This window comes from Eutrema salsugineum, unplaced genomic scaffold, assembly GCF_000478725.1.
Source record: "Eutrema salsugineum unplaced genomic scaffold, Eutsalg1_0 scaffold_15, whole genome shotgun sequence".
Taxonomy (NCBI): Eukaryota; Viridiplantae; Streptophyta; class Magnoliopsida; order Brassicales; family Brassicaceae; genus Eutrema; species Eutrema salsugineum.
Window position 1 is genome coordinate 2,588,646 of NW_006256867.1, and position 12,289 is coordinate 2,600,934.

The window sequence follows — 12,289 nt, forward strand, 5'->3', positions numbered from 1 at the left end:
AGGTTCCTGCTCTGCAGCAAGGTAATTTGCAATCTCTCCAAACCATGGGAAATCAGAATGCCGATCTATGTCAACTTGGTTGCAAAAACTCGTCAGAGCAGGTGCTCCGGTGGGGAGCAGGTGCTCGTCGAACCCAGAAACTTCTATGGCGTAAACTTGTTCATCAGGAAGGCTGTCATTTAGTGGAATGTCATCATCTATCCTCAGCCTCGACATGTGGTCTGCAACACCATTATCAATCCCTTTTTTGTCTTTAATCTCCAAATCAAACTCCTGCAGCAAAAGGATCCATCGAAGGAGCCTTGGCTTGGCATCCTTCTTCGTCAAGAGGTATTTCAGAGCTGCATGGTCTGTGTGAACAACAACTTTCGACCCAACAAGGTAGGACCTGAACTTCTCAAAAGCATAAACCACTGCAAGAAGCTCCTTTTCAGTTGTGGCATATCTGCACTGAGCCTCGTCGAGTGTTCGGCTAGCATAATAGATGACGTGGAGCCTCTTTTCTTTCCTCTGTCCTAGCACTGCTCCCACTGCATAATCACTAGCATCGGTCATGACCTCAAAAGGTAGTTCCCAATCTGGTGGCTGGACAATAGGAGCGCTGACCAAAGCTCCTTTTATCCTGTGAAATGCCTCCAAACATGCATCATCAAACTCGAATTTCACATCCTTGCACAGCAGCTGCGTCAGGGGCCTGGCAATCTTCGAGAAATCTTTGATGAAGCGTCTGTAAAAACCTGCATGGCCCAGAAAACTGCGAACCCCCTTGACTGATGTTGGTGGCTGCAGACTCGTCATCACCTCGATCTTTGCCCTGTCCACCTCGATCCCTTTCTCTGAGATTTTGTGTCCCAGCACGATCCCATCTCTTACCATGAAATGGCATTTCTCCCAGTTAAGCACCAGATGCTTCTCCTCACACCGCTGCAAGACCCTGCACAGATTAGACAAACAGACAGAAAAGGAGCTTCCATAGACAGAAAAATCGTCCATGAAAACTTCCATTATGTCTTCAATCAGGTCAGTGAAAATCGACATCATGCAGCGTTGGAATGTTGCTGGAGCATTACACAAGCCAAATGGCATTCTGCGATATGCAAAGGTGCCATAAGGACATGTGAATGTCGTCTTCTCCTGGTCATCCGGGTGGATTGGGATCTGAAAGAAACCTGAATAACCATCTAAGAAACAGTAATAAGGATGGTTAGCCAAGCGTTCAAGCATCTGATCGATAAATGGTAAAGGATAATGATCTTTGCGAGTTGCAGCATTCAATTTCCTGTAATCTATGCACATTCGATGCCCAGTAACAGTTCTAGTTGGTATCAATTCATTCCTATCATTTTTTATCACAGTGATGCCACCTTTCTTAGGAACTACATGAACCGGACTAACCCAATTACTATCTGAAATTGCATAGATCACACCAGCTTCTAGAAGTTTCATTATCTCTTTCTTTACAACATCTTGTAGATTCGGGTTTAACCTCCTCTGATGTTCTACAGAAGTCATTGATTCATCTTCTAGATGTATTCTATGCATGCAAAGATTAGGAGAAATCCCTGGAATGTCATCTAGTGAATATCCTATAGCTTTCCTATACTTTCTAATTTCACAAAGAAGCAAGGCAATCTCTACATTGTTTAATTCAGAGTTTACTATCACAGGGAATGTCGAATTGGGTCCTAGAAACGCGTACCTGAGCCCCACAGGAAGGGGTTTGAGCTCAAGCTTCGGAGCTCTCAATTCGCTCCAAGGTCCATCGATCAAACCGTCGGGAGCAGGTGCTCCAGGATTCAGAGCAGGTGCTCCGTCGGCCTTTTCTGCAGGTGAGCTCTCCTTGCCTTCTAAGCTCATGTAAGCCACCTGCCTTTGCATCCTCGTGCTTGCATTCAGCATTTTTGCAAACCCATCGGCTTCTTCACTCAAATACCCATGTTCTCCTTCAGCTTTGGTGAGTGCAACTTCGAGAGGATCGATGGCCAAAACCTCTTCAGCAACCTCTTCAGCAATGCCTGAACCATCATCTATGACAAATGTCTGTCCGTCCAGCATTGGTTTCTTGAAGAGTTTATTCATCTCAAATCGCACCACCATATCTCCCAGCTGGAGATCTATCACTCCTTCTTTCACATCTATGATTGCACCAGCTGTGCATAAGAAGGATCGACCCAATATCAAAGGATCCTTGGGTTCCTCGTCAAGCTCCAGAACCACAAAATCTGCTGGAATGAGTGTATCACCTATCTGAACATGCAGATCCTCAAGTATACCAACAGGGAATTTGGTTGATCTATCAGCAAATACCAGCGAGATTTTCGTCGGTTTGAATCTGGTGTAACCTAATCGCTTGGCTACAGAGTAAGGCATCAGATTCACACTTGAACCTAGATCGCAGAGAGACTTTGCAAAAAGTACATTCCCAATCCTAACTGAGAGAACAAACCTTCCTGGATCACTTCTCTTCTTCAGCACTTTGTTCTGAAGCACAGCACTGCACTCCTTCGAAACCATCATGACACTTTCTTCCTCAACAGCTCTCCCAGACACCAACCCCTTCATGTATCTTTTAAGGGCTGGTATCATCTGAACAGCATCAGCTAGAGGGAGTTTTACAGTCAAATCCTTCAGCATCTCCCTGCACTTTGCATCCTCTAAGTCTTTGCGAGACTTCTTTGGTGGAACTGGGTAAGGTACCTTAGGCGTGTAAACTCTTGCAGGAATGTTTGCTGGGGCAGGTGGCTGGAGCAGGTGCTCCCTCGTTGGCTCAGGGTGCTCCCTCGTCAAATCTACGTCTAGAGCAGGTGCTCCAGCTTTTGGAGCAGGTGCTCCGATGGAGGAAGAGTGCTCCTTCGTCTTTTTTACGTCATGAGCTGGTTCCTCTTCTTGGAGCAGGTGCTCCACGTCCTTTTTCTTCCTCTTTTCTGAGACAGAGCTTGTTGGTGCAGCATGTAGAGTCTTCCCACTTTTAAGCTCAATAGCATTCACAAACTCATTCCTGGGGTTTTCACCTTTTCCAGGGAGAGTTCCAGGTGATCTCTTCACAGCTTCTGCAGTCTGAGCTACCTGAACATCCAGCTTCTTCACATGAGTCCACACAGCCTCATACTTGCCATTCAAATCATTGTACATGGTGTCCACTTTGGCATTAATCTCCATGGAAGACTTTTGCTGATTAACCAGCAGCTGTTGCATCAAGTTTTTCAGCTCATCCTGCGAGTTATTCGAGGAACTCGAAGAAGGCAGTAGACTTGTGAAAGGCAACTTCGGCTGATTTCCACCTTGAAATCGATTCTGATTGGTGATGAACTGCTTTCCTTGGAAGTTGCTGGAGAAGTTCTTCTGAAATCCTGACTGATTCTGCACTCCTTGCTGCGGATAGACCTGATCCTGAGGGTTCTCAACGTTGTTGCTTCTGTAGGATAAATTCGGGTGGCTTCTGAAGTTGTTGAAACTGCGATTCTGCACATACCCTTGTCCATTCCCGAAATTTACCTCCATCCGATCATTATTCTCTGCATCTACAAACTCTTGAGCAAGAGGTGCATCACCAACCTCATCAGCAAAATGCACAGATCTCTGGTTCTCTCTCAACAGCAGATTCACTTTTGCTGTAAGCTCATCGATTTTGCTCAACTCCACACTATGAACTGATTTGCTAGACCTGTCATACTCTTGAGATTTATTGCTGGAGCTTGCAGCTAAGTTCTCAATCAACTCATAAGCAGCTTCTTTGGACTTAGTCATGAAATCGCCATTGCTAGCTGCATTCAAAGCATTCCTGTAATCCCAGTTGACACCATCATAAAAGGTTGACAGAATCTGCTCATCAGAGAACCCATGGTGAGGGCACTCTCTTCGGTACTCCTTGTACCTCTCCCAAGCTTCGCAGAAAGCTTCACCAGGTTGCTGTTTAAACGACGAGATCTTGTTCTTCAGAGCTGCAGTTTTTGCCTTAGTGTAGAAATGGTCCAAAAACGCTGATCTGCACTCTTCCCATGTAGTCAATGACCCAGGTGGTAATGACTTCAGCCAGCGCAAAGCTTTGTCCGCAAGTGAGAATGGAAAAAGCTTGCACTTCAAGAAATCGGCTGGTATCCCATTTGATCCAGTCGTGCTGCAAATCTCCTCAAAATTCTCGATGTGGTCCATCGGAATCTCAGCAGGAAGCCCATGAAAGAGGTGCTGCTTCACCAATGAGATCAGCTGAGGTTTGATCTCAAAGTCTTGCCTCTGAATGGTTGGAGGAGCAATCGCAGCCCTGTTGTGATAGTAAGCATGCGGACTGTCCTTGTCTCCAATAGCAGGTTGTGGCTGCTCCCTGTCTTGCTGCGTCTTTTGCAGCTGCTCCAATTGCTGTCGAAGCTGTTGAACCTCGACAGCCATGTTGCCATTGTTGCCTTGATCGCCCATGTTGGCTTGAATAGGCCTTTGACGTCTGTTTTCTCGCTCGACTCTTGCTAGATCGGTGTTCGATAAAGAAACAAGATCGGTGCAGTTGCTCCTTGTGGATATGTTTGACATACACCTGAAACACACACAGACAAGAGAACAAGAGAGAAAAATTAGTAAAGCCTTAGTCTGAAATTCAAACCAAAAATCAAAGGTAACGAATTGGTCCCCGGCAACGGCGCCAAAATTTGGTTCAGACTGGATGTGCTCCTAGTTTCTACTGCAATAGAACAGTGATGTAGTTGTAATATAAAGGATTCGAAATCCAGAGGACCAGTGTTACTCTATGAATTTGTGAGGATTGAATTAAAGCTAAGACGAAAGATGGTTTGTTTTGAAAACTAAAAAGTAACAGAATGGCAAACAACGATTTAAATTCAAATTAAAACAAGCACTAGACCAAAGCAATTCGCAGGAATTTCAGAGATAAGAACCAGATGACTATTCAGGGCACAAGTGTAACGCAAGTCTCGAACTCAAACAGAAAAGCTTATCGATCCACTGTCGTGATCTCGATAACTTTGTCTAACAACCTAAATCCTAAACTGTCGTTTGAACCTAGAAAATTGCAGACAAGCATTAGCTAGCAGGTTTGATCTGTTCACAATTTGCCTTAACTTCAACTGTCGTTGGCTAAGGACAAATCGCTCACCAATGTTTATTCTAGCAACCTATTACACTTTTGATGAATAGATTAACCTAAAATCGCAGATTGAGTGATCAATTCAACCTAAGCATTAAGTCTAACAATGGTGAAGACAATAGATATCAAGCCCTATCTGCATCTAATCCTCTAACTCATGAAATCCTTTGAACGCTTTAATCTAGCTAAGAGATCTACTCAGACATGGAGAAAAGAAACACAGAAACAGATGGAAAGGAATTCATGAATTAAAATCGCAGAAGAGATAATAGGGTTCAGAATTCTTCTCAAAGTGTAGCAGATTTCTTCTCCCAAAAGTTTACAAGTAAAAACTCTATGGTTCAGGAAAATTGTAAAAAGAAAGCGTAGAAAGTCTGTAGAAAAACGTCATTCTAAAACACAGGCGGCTGTGGGCTTTTTTATTCTCTTTCTCCTCCCAAAATTAGGTAAAAGTCGATTTCCTTATTTTTCTCCCGTCTGGAGCAGGTGCTCTACGAAGGGTCCAAACCGGGAGCAGGTGCTCCGGGGATGATTTCTCCAAAAACGTGTGAAATAGCTCCTTATTGCTCAAATTCATCTCTTTTTGCTCCAATGCCTCCTAAACACTCCAATCCTTTGATAAGGCTTCTAAGTCACCTGAAACTTCCTGAAAAGACTCCAAAAAACTCCTAAAACAATTAGTAAACACAAGTTAGAATGAGTCAAAATCTCCACTCATCAACTACCCTATTGGAAAGATCATCTGCTCAGACAAAATCTTGATGTCATGCACATTGAGAAAAACTTTTTTGATAACATCATGCATACAGTTATGAACGTAACGGGAAGAACAAAAGACAATGGTAAGTCAAGATTGGACTTGCCTGATTTATGCAAGAGAAGTGAGTTGCATATACTGAAAAACGGGAAAGCACCAGTTCCTGTATTTCGGTTGAGTGCAGATCAAAAGTCAGCATTGTTCAAATGGGTTTCATCTAACGTTAAATTTCCTAATAGGTATGTTTCTAATATTTCTAAATCTGTTGAGAAGGGGGTAAAGTTTTCAGGGATGAAAAGCCATGACTGCCACGTGTTTATGCAACGATTATTTCCATTTGCATTTGCCGAACTCTTGCCCAAAAATGTCCATGAAGCTGTTGGAGGCATTGGTGCTTTTTTTTTTGGATCTTAGTACACGAACATTATCAGTTGATGTAATAGCACAACTGGCATCGAATATTCCAATCTTGTTGGGCAATTTGGAAAAAATCTTCCCGCCATCATTTTTGATGTTATGGAACATCTTCCTGTTCATCTCCCTCACGAAGCAGAGCTCGGTGGACCAGTTCAGTACAGGTGGATGTATCCGTTCGAACGTTTCATGAAGCATCTTAAGGGTAAAGCCAAAACCCTAGCTAAAGTGGAAGGTTCAATTTTGGCGGGAAGTTTGGCGCAAGAGACTTCGCACTTCACTTCATACTATTTTGCACCAAAAGTATGAACACGCAAAAGAGTTACTTGTCGATACGATGATGGATGAGTTGGCCAAACATGCAGTTGAGGGTGTACCTGACATATACTCGCCGATCAGACGTCTTAGTGGAAAACTAAAGGAAATTTGGTGGTCCAATGAAAAAGATTATCACAGTGCACATACGTATATCCTGCTAAATTGCGAAGAGTTCGTACAAGAGGTACTTTTTCCAGAAGAAGAATATATATATATATATATACGTATACAGTATATATATATCTGTCACTCTTAATTAATTATTAGTTGTTTTTTCAGCACATTCGTGATGAGGTTAAAGAATGCATCTCTGGGGTTTCTGAAACTGAAATCAATAATCGTAAAGATCAACACTATGCCCAGTGGTTAAAAGCGCAAGTACGTATAAAATATAAATTAAAAGACTTTGATATATATCCAACAAATATGTTTATTTTGCATATTTGCAAAATCAAGAAATTAAAGCAAGATTTTTTCTGATTAGGTGGACCCGAATGATCCGGATGAATTTCCAACATGGTTCCATGAGTTACTACTAGGTCCGATGGCAAAAATATTAACAACCTCCATGTTTTTCACTCGGGGCTATGTTTTTTACACATACCGTCACGGTGCAAAGCGGGCGACAACTAACTATGGAGTTTGTGTGAGGCGTGAAATAGGATTTTATGGAGTTCTGCAAGAAATAATTGAAGTGGAGTATCATGGATTGTTAAGGCTGAAAACTGTTCTCTTCAAATGTGATTGGTTTGATCCAACTGTTGGAAGAGGGGTACGTCTAAACAAGTTTGGAGTTGTTGACGTGAAAAAATCACGACGGTACAACAGGTTTAAGCCATTTATATTAGCTTCTCAAGCAGAACAGATAATATTTCTGCCATACCCCCGAGTTCGATCAACAGGAATCTCATGGTTAGCAGTAGTTAAAGTGGCTCCGAGGGGCAAGATTGTAGGGGTTGAGGATGTTCCACTGCAACAGGACACTTGCGTAGATCTGACTGAACCAGATGTTGATGAGGAGATTTTCTTAATTGACTCTCAGAATAGGCAAGTTGGAAATCTTCCCGATGATACAGAAGAAGAAGGTGATGATGAGTTTGCTGAAACCGATGATGACGATTTGGCGGAAGACGACGGTGATGGTGACAAAGTAATAGAAGAAGATGAATCTGATTGATTTTCATGCATGTTTTTAGTGAATGTTTGTTATTATGTAATTTGTAACTGTGTTTGTTTGAATTTTTTTAATGATAAAAATATTGATTTGACGATGATTTTTGTGAACCCTAAACCCAAAGTTTAGGTTTTATACCCTGAATTAATAGGGTTTAAGTATTACGACGATTTTACGACCATCCGTCGTAAAATCATCGTACGTTTACGACGATTTTACGACGATTTTACGACGCGTTCAAAAAACCGTCGTAAAATCGTCGTAAGCTTGAAATCCAAGATTTTGAATCTTTTATATCTGATTGGTTTTTAGCTATTACCCAAATGTTTTTGATATGTTATCTTGTTTTATATGAAAAGTATTCAATATGATCAAAATCTGAAATTTCAAAAAAAAAACATACATATTTACAAGTTCATGCATGTTTTTGTAAATGTTAAGTAAAATGTTATATATTACATAAGATTATTTAAATATTTGTTATCTCATGTACTAAATCCGTCATACATGTAAAGTTATGAACCTATTGTTATATGTTGGTATAAAATAAGCTTTGTGTTGTTCTTTATGCAATAAGCCTTTTGTAAGATTTAGGGTTTGATAACATTTTTTTAAAAATATCGTAAAACCGTCGTACAAAGGACGTAACATTATGACGGTTTTACGACGAGTGTTCATTAAACCGTCGTTAAACCGTCGTAACGTTGATGATGATCATACATCTACCAGCCGCTAGATTGGCTCCAGATCCGAGGTACGAAGTTATAAATATTAGTCTATTACGACGGTTTTACGACGGTTTAATGAACATTCGTTGTAAAACCGTCGAAATGCTCAAACGCTGTGAACAAGACACATGTCGTGTCATGCACTGGTATGATGGTTATACAACCAAATCGTCGTAAAATCGTCGTAACGTTACGACGATCACAAAATCTATATAAGGGACGCGAGTTTTCCTCCTTCGTCGCTCATTCCTCACTTCTCTCTCTTTCTCTACAAAAACTCTCTCTCTCTCTAGCTCTCCCTCCTCTCCCTCCTCTCCAGCCTTAATTTGTAAGTTTTTTTTAAAAAAAGTTTTTCATTATAATTTATATTTCATTTAAATTTTAATCCTTAGATAGATATAATTAGGGGATTTAGTTAGATTCAGCATTTAGATAGGCCCAGAATTTAGAAATAAATTATATAATTAGTAATTATGTTTTATTTAATTTTATAGATTATTCACTACCGGGAGATGGTAGATCCGGACGGTACCGCTCCATCCGCCTCAGCTACAGGGTCCGTCATCCCGGAATTCTCGGGAACACAACGAACGGTTTTGCAACTGGTCGTTGTACCACAGCCTGCACCGCCTCCACCACCACCAGCCGAACCAGCAGCTCCAACACCAGCCGCAGCCCCGATACAGCCTGAACTGTATGCCCAATTTACGGTTCAAGATCTTCTACGCCAACCGGATCGTGAGAGTATGAAGAAACTCGATCCGGATCGAGCCCTGTGGACATTTTGGTGCAAATTTTTTATTTTTCAAATTTTTTTTAAAAAGATTAATATTTATAATTAATTGTAATATCTAACTATTTTTTTTTATACTGACTAGGTTTACGACCGACAACGTAGTCGGTTGTAACGTTGCCGACATCATCAAGGGATTTTTCGTACAACCCCATACCAGCTGGAAGAAGCTGGATCAGGCTACTCTTGACACTTGGTTCAAGTGTTTCGCGGTAAGTTATTTAAAATTATGATTTATATTATTATTTTTTATTTTTTACAATAATTACTAACTCTTTGTTTATTTTTTCTAGCAAAACTGACATTGGAAAACTTCCACACACGGACGTGTGGAGGTGGCCTTCAAAGAGAAGGTCAAGTTCCGCCTCAACAACACCGTTTCCGACTGGAAGCGGAAGTGGGAGGTCGACGGCAACAAGGCCAAGCCGGCGCCAATAGCCGATACCGTCTGGCAGAGTCTGGTGCAATATTGGTTGACCCCGCACAACCAGACTACTGCCGCCAAGTGTTCCACATCCAGGTATTTTTGTAAATTAAATTAAAATAGTGTTTAAATTATAATATTATATAGGTTTAATTATTTATAATTCTAATTACTATATTTTTCAGGAACACTACTGATGATGCGGGAAATTGAAAAAACATCCCGCACACTTCCAGTCAGATTCCTTTCGCCGGGAGATGACTTATGATGGTAAATTTTAATTAATGAGTTTTTGATTTTAAATAATTAACTCTTATTTGTCTTATTAATAATTTCACTGTGATTTTGTAGGTCGAAGAAAATGGGGGAGAACTTCCTCCGATGACGAAGGTCTTTGCCGAGACCCAAAAGAAGAAGAACGGCGAATTCACAGATCTTAGGGCGGAGGAGATCTACAACGCCGCCTGTGCGCGGATCGAGGAGCGGCAGACGCAGCTCACTCAGCAGGCACCTCCGACGTCTCCCGGAGGTAGCTCGGTCCAAACAACCCCGACGCTGACGGTGGCGGAGATGGACCAGATCTTCGAAGAGGTAAGTCTATTTTTTTCCTAATTAGTGTAATTTTAACTTTATATTGTACATTTTTACATAAATTTTCTACATATTTTCAGGTTGCCCCTAAGAAGAAGGGCTGAGTTTTAGGGATGGGATCCATCCGTGATACCCCACTCGCTACGGCGACTGGTCATGTTCGGGCAGTGGATCCACTTATCCGCCAGGAGATCCATCAGATGCGGACTCAGTATGAGACGAAGATCGACCAGTTGTACGGTCTCTTCGAGATTATGGGGGCCGATAACCCATTGCTCATGGCGCAGTTGGACAGATTGCGGGCAGCTGGAGTTGTTGGGTCATTTGCTTCATCTTCTAGGAGGCAAGCACCGGTGCAGACGGACGAGGAGATGTTCCGGTCTCTCGGGATTGATCCTCCTAAAGTCAGGGATCAGGCTCCGGAAGCCTCCAACCGAAGACCCGAGGATCAGGCACTGAAAGCCTCCAACCGAAGATCCGGCAAGGAACATGTGGAGCAGGATGGGGAGCAGGACGATGACGGGATCGACGACATTAGTTTAGGTTTAGATCTTTAGGTTTTTTTGTAATTATTTTAATTTTTTTATTTTGAATTTTAGTTAAAATTTAAATTGTAAATAATTTTTTTTTTCTATTTAAATTTTAATTAAAAGAATTTATTTATAAAAAATGTCGTATAATTGTCGTAATATATTTATTATTAATTTATTAAATCGTCGTATATTCGTCGTAACGCGTACGACCAAATTACGACCAAATATTCGTCATATATTATACGACGTTTAATACGACGAATATACGTCCGAGTTTTACGACGATTTTACGACGAATAGAAAAAAAATTTACGATTGAATTATGACTAAACTTTTGTCGTATATTATACGGCGAACGTACGTCGGCTTTTAACGACGAGTTTACGACAGTTACGCTGACAACCAAATCGAGGCAAATCAATGTAAAGTCGTCGTAAGCCTTACGACGCGTTTACGACGATTCTTTTACGTCGATGTTACGACGAATATAAACCGTCCTAGATTATACGACGATTTTACGACGAATAACCTTTTACGATGATGGGTTTACGACGATTTGGAAACCGTCGCTAATTCGTTGTAATAGGGCTATTACAACGAACTTATTACAACGAACTTACGACGGTTTTGGCCGTTGTAAAACGGTGTTTTTCTTGTAATGGAACTATGTTGGCTTTTGTTATGACTCTTGGATGTTATGTTATTTTGTGAGTCAGTTTGGATCTTTGAACTATATTATGTTTTTTTGGATCTCAGATTGTCCTTTTATGACTCATTTTGTTGAATGGCAACAAAGGCACTAAATTTCATTACCAATGAGTGAAATAACAAAAGTTCCATGACACAGACATAACACTACGAAGACAAACAAAGACAACACTAAACAAGACAACACTAAGAAGACAGCACTAAGAAGACAAACATTTTCCCATACTAGTAACTAAGAACAAATTTATCTTCTTTTGGCTTAGCAAACAGAACGTAAACAAAAATCAACATCAAACAAAGGCACACAAAGCATGTCTTGATCATCACTTTGCAATGCCAGATTTCTTTTTTGCTACAAATCACATCTTCTCTCAATTGTTAAATCATAGCCTCTAACTCTTCAAACGCAGCTTTGCCATTAGTAATCTCAGTTTCAATTCCTCTTAATTTTGGTAAAGCATCTTCAACCTCCTCACACACGCAATCCTTGAGCCACTTGAACAAGTGATCCTAACACATAAATGAATAACATTTGTAAATATATTCAAATCAAATAACAAAAGAAATCTGAACCAGAACTTACATTTCGTTTGGTTGGACAACAGAAGAACGGTCTTCCTGGATTTTCACTTGTTTTTGATGTATACATAGTCACATCTAACCCACAAACGCACTTCGAAGGAAATCGACGGGTTACAACACAGTCACCATATCCACCATACTTCACAGAATTTCCCGAGCTGGAACTCATCTA

At 41.0% G+C, this 12,289-nt stretch overlaps 1 non-coding gene across 1 annotated transcript; it reads left to right on the top strand.

The window, feature by feature from the left end:
* Positions 1 to 3,835: 3,835 nt before the first annotated feature.
* Positions 3,836 to 3,942, top strand: LOC112088306. Its single transcript, XR_002900469.1, has one exon. It is a non-coding gene; the product is annotated as a small nucleolar RNA R71 (small nucleolar RNA).
* The last annotated feature ends 8,347 nt before the right edge of the window (positions 3,943 to 12,289 follow it).